The following is a 5,449-nucleotide window of genomic DNA, read 5'->3' on the forward strand; positions in this document are numbered from 1 at the left end:
GATTTGGAGGTACGGGCGAGGGTGTAGGGGCGGTGGAGCCCTCAACAGCGTGGGACCCCTGAGGGATCGGAGTCTCATTTGTGGACTGGTACGCCCGGATTTTATATCACTGAACCAGTAGATCATCAAAGTCATGGCAGGCGGTTCGAAGGAAACCAGCCCACAAACGAGCTGAGGGAGGAGGAACACCTCGGGGGCGGTCCTTTACCAAGAGGGGCGGAGACTTCGGCACGGAGGGAAGTGACCGGCACAGCGCTACCCTTGGACAGGCTGATAAATGCTAACAACGCCATATGTAACTCTCTGCTCTGTAACTCAATGCCATGTTATCAACAGTGGGGAAGGGACTCCCTAATCAGAACATCCTGGGTCTGGCCACACCCCCCAGCTCAACACTATGGAAGGGTAGGGAGGGCTGCTCTAGTGCCCCTCACCCCCGGCTTCTGGCCTGAGCCACTACAAGCACATGCCTCCAATTCTGGGATGTCTGGATGTTTACAAACTGGTTTAGCCTAGCCAGGTTAGACTAACCTGAAAAGATTGAATCAATTCAGACTCAGGCTTTTTGAATATCTGTCCCTAGCCTAGAGGGCTGGTAAGCTATGACTGGCTTCTATCCCTGCTCTATGGGCAAAGGTGTGAGAAGTCCTAGGATACTGGGGGACTTCCAACTTGGGTGACATATATGTAGGGAGTCGCCAAACCTTAATGGAACAGGAGCTGAGGAGTGTGGATTACAGCTAATCCTTCTCTGGAGTGGCATAACTTTGAGAGACATAACAAGTGTCTAAAACTACTTTAAGATGTTAATGTGTGGATAATCCAGGAGTTAAGAGATACAGGAGCCACCCAAAATTACTGTGTAACAAGGCTCCTATTTGTGTGTATGGAGTGATCAGAGTCCTGGTCCTCCACATGCACAAGATAGGCTGTACTAGGGCTACTGTAATATTGTTGGACTGTCCCTTTATTACACAGCGGGAACATCTGCACGCGACTCTGACTGAGCATTTCATACTGCACAGTCCTGGTGGCGAATAGTTATTTTTAGACACTATGTTGCCATTATCTCAGCTGATCCCATCCTGCTGCCCATGTGACTTCTGAGTTGTTCATATGGAGTGGCTTGCAAGTGGCACCTTCCCTTTTCACTCCATCTGACCTGATCCCTGGGGAAGGTCCATGCGTGCTAGGTGACTCCCAGACCCACAGCATAGGCAATCACTGTGCCAACCCATCAAGTAACCCACCTGCTCATGGTAACAGTCCTATGCCAGTCTCCAAAAGCACCTTTCCCCTTCCCCAACCTCTGAAAGCAAAGCAACTCCTCCCCCTCCCCGACCCACTCTTGGTGTATTCGAAGCAGAAAAGCAGTGAAAGGCAAGGGAAGGGAATGGCAAGACTGTTCTTATGCAGCTAGGGTATGGGAAACTTCTCTCTGGGTCAGGTTATGGGTTAAGCACTGCATGAATAATCATGATAATCACAACTCATCTGCAGGTGTCATCCCATCATAGCGGAGCCACAGGTAGCATGTGAGCCAGACTCTCACTCTGAATAGCAACCCAGGCTACATGCTGTCAAGGCAGATGCTCCCCTTCACTTGTTGAACACCTTCCAGGGACTATGCCCTGAAGCATGGCATATTGACTGGCTTTCCCCCAGGAATAATGGTAAAGATAATCGCCCTTGGCCTAGCTGATTTTTGATTCCTCCTCAGGCTTGTTGAACATTTGTATGTGGCCCTAGAGTACCAAGTCAATTCAACAGCAATGTTAGACTTCAGCTAGGGAAGCTTAAAACTAAACTCTTGTTAAGTGGATAAAGAGGCAGAGACTTCAAAGGCCTCTACTATTTCTACCTCAAATAGTAACATGACATTCACAATGTGACCATAGAAGAACAGCAAAACATAATTGCTAGGATTCCTATAAGTGTACTAGGTTATTGAAAATATTTTAACAACAAAATTACATGGATCATATAATAGATATATCCTGAGACAGCACCAAGAAAAACAAAGCCATTTAAAATGTATTTTAAACACTTGTGTGTGCATTAATTATTGTACATTATTATAACATGCTTATGCTGAGAAATGGATTTTTATGAAAATAGTGAAAATATATAAGCATGCATCGTGGTATAAAAGGAATCATAAAATGAGACTTGATGGTGTATATAAATTTATTCCAGTACCCCTAGCTACAATAGGAATTTCAAAAGCCTGCAATACACATAATTTAGATGCTTTTTAAGGATAAACTTGTGATTATTTATTGCTTAAGCAGGTTCCATATTTGTGAAAATGGAGGCAAGGATTCATAATAATGACTCATATAAATGTATAATAATCAAAAGAAACACATCTGAGCCTTTATTTTATCTCAGTAAATTTTTGTTTCTGTGATAACTGTCGTCATACTTAAATGTACAAACAACATACTCCACTGTCTTATATACTGGTAACAATTTTGCTTTATTTTCTACCTAGGCGAGTAAGCAATAAATGTGCAATAAAACACAGAAATTATTTCCTCTTTACATGACTATAAAAAATAATCCCAGTAGATATTTCATGTATATGAGTAGAGTAGATAATTAACCTTATCTATTTTTGCCAGGCAATTCATTCATTCGATTAATTCATTCATTGCATTACTTTCTATTAATTGCAATATCAATTAAATGAAAAAAATGAAGTCAATCATTCTTTTTTTTTCTATTATCAGAAGTAAAGAAATGTAGTCTGCTTTAAAAAAAGCAAAGCAAAACAAAAAAAAAAGAAAGAAAGAAAACCCAAGAAACTCTCCAAAGCTGGTCTCCCTGATACATAACTAACAATTCTAGCTGAATAATAGAAGGCAACAACATTCAGGAATATTTAGGAGTGCTCAGCCTTTGCAGAACAGTACTAAATCTGACCTTTCAGATCCATTATTATTCCAATCCAATGACATTTTGTGGCCATCTAATCACTACATAACTCTGATACACAGTAATTGTAATTATGTAAATAATCAAAAACCCCACTACCAACAGATGCAAAAAAAATCACAAATGTTAAAGCATTAATATTTCTAAGCTGCTGAACAGAATTCTAAACATCTCTATTGGGCCATGATTCTGCTATGATACTCTGAAGTTCAAAGTGTTGCTTTCTTTTTTTGAATGGTCTGTTTAATGGCAGTTCATATTTTGTCTGCTACAATACCAATATTTTAATAAATCTTACCAATTTGATGACACATTTCAGGGGGAAAAGAGCTGAAAAAAAGCTTTAGTAATAGTTTCTTATTTAGAATTACTTAAAACTTCAAAAGCAGAAGTTAGATATTTGGAGATTTTCTGTGTCCTAGATTTGGGTACCTGTTGTTCAAAGAAAAGAAATAATGAATTCTAACAGTAAGCTGCTAATTATGACACAAATGCATGAGTGGATGAGAATCTAAAGCCTGCAGGGAAGTCTGTAAAAACCCTAACCATAAACACAGCCTTGTCCATTCTCTAAGCTTAACTCTAGCACAGGCTGTCTTTTTCTTCCCTGGTAACCCCTCACAGTCAAGGATGATTGTCCTTCATGCAGGTCTGAAGATGGCTGATGAGGTTGGGCTCATGTTTCTGTGTGGGGTGGATTCTTGATTCAGTCCACTACATGTTGTTTCTGCCACTCTCACTTTTCTGTCTCCTGTTGTCATCATAAGGTTTCAAAGTACTGAGATCCTTGCAGAAAACTCTTCCTCCATTTGTGGAAGTCCTGGGTAATAGTCTCCCAAGAGTTGATGTCGACGTTGCATTTTTTCAAACTGGCTTTGAGGATGTCCTTGGAGTGATCTCTCTGTCCTTCTCTTGATCTTATACCTTGACTGAGCTAGGAGAATAAAAATTTGCTTCAGGAGTCTAGAGTCAGACATTTTGATAATGTGGACAGCCCAGCAAATTTGATGTCAGATGATCGTCACCTCACTGTTCATGATGTTTGCTGCAAAAGGATGCTAATGTTGTCTGTTGTCCTACTGGATTTGAAGGATCTTCCACAGGGAGCATTGGGAGTACTTCTCCAATGACCTGAGGTGTCTCCTATTTGTTATACATATCTCAGCTCTGTACAGTAAGGTGAGGATCACAACTGCTTGATAAACTGCAAGTTTGGTTTTGGATTTGATACTGTGATCTTTGAACACCCATTTCCTCAGGTGTTCAAAGGTTTCACTTGCACATTTGAAGCGATGTTGGATTTCTTCATCGGAGGTGATGTTGGATTTCTCACAGCCTTCTGTGAGAGATGGCTTCCAAGGTATGGGAAATACTCAACATTTTCCAGAGTATCACCATGAATATGAATTACTGGAGCTCTTATTAAGATCTTGCTGATAGAGGACCTTAGTCTTCTGAATGTTAAGCATCACTCCCATTTTCCTGTATCCCTAGGTAAAGATGTTGATGATTACTTGAAGGTCTGCTTTCCAGTGTCACTACTGCTTTCAAGTATCATGACAGCATCCTCAGTGTATTAAAGATTAACAATTGGGGTCGGAGAGGTTTTGCTTTTGGCTCAGAGTCAGCTGAGATTAAACAGTTTACCATCCATCCATTTGGGAGTTTAGCTCCACTCCAACTGGAAGCTTCTTGGTGGTCAGCTATATCATTACAGTAAGGAAAATTGAGAAGAGTGTTGGAGGAATGATGAAGCCTTGCTTAACTCCTATTTTAACCTCAAAGGGATCTGAGATAGATCCATTACTGAGGATAACCATTCAAATACGGTCATGGAACAGGCAAAATATAGTGACTAATTTCAGTGGACATCAATACTTCAGAAGGATCCTCCACAGCACTTCTAAACTGACAGAATCAAAGGATTTAATGAGGTCAAACAAGGCCATGTAGAGAAGTTTATGTTGTTCCCGGATTTTTTTCTTCAGCTGGCAAATTGTGAAGATCATGTCAGTTGTGCTTCATGCCTTAAACCCCCACTGAGATTCCAGAAGGAGCTCTTCAGCAAGTGTAAGGAAATGGTTCAGGAGGGTTCTTGCAATAACCTTTCCTTTGGTGAACATCAAATTCATCCCTCTGTAATTTCCACAGGCAGATTTCTCTCCTTCCCTGAAGAGAAAGAACCATGTCTCCTCTTGTCACAATCATGGCATCCCTAAGGTGATCTGGGATTTCCTCACCATTCTAAATCCTTAAGATGAGGGCATGGAGCCATGATTGAGCAGCTTTCCACCCTGCTTCAACTTTTCAGCAGGGATTACATCACCTACAAATGCCTTGCCATTCTCCATCTGCTTTATGACTTTTCTCACATCATCAAAGGTTAGAGAGATTCCGAGATATCTCTGACTGGGTGTTGTGGAATGGTTTTGAATCACTCTTATCAACATCAGAGTCTTTCATAGATTTTCACAGATTTCATAGACATTAGAGCTGGAAGGGACCTCGGAAG

Source organism: Gavialis gangeticus, unplaced genomic scaffold (genome assembly GCF_001723915.1).
Source record: "Gavialis gangeticus isolate Ggan-Ray unplaced genomic scaffold, GavGan_comp1, whole genome shotgun sequence".
In the NCBI taxonomy this organism is placed as follows: Eukaryota; Metazoa; Chordata; order Crocodylia; family Gavialidae; genus Gavialis; species Gavialis gangeticus.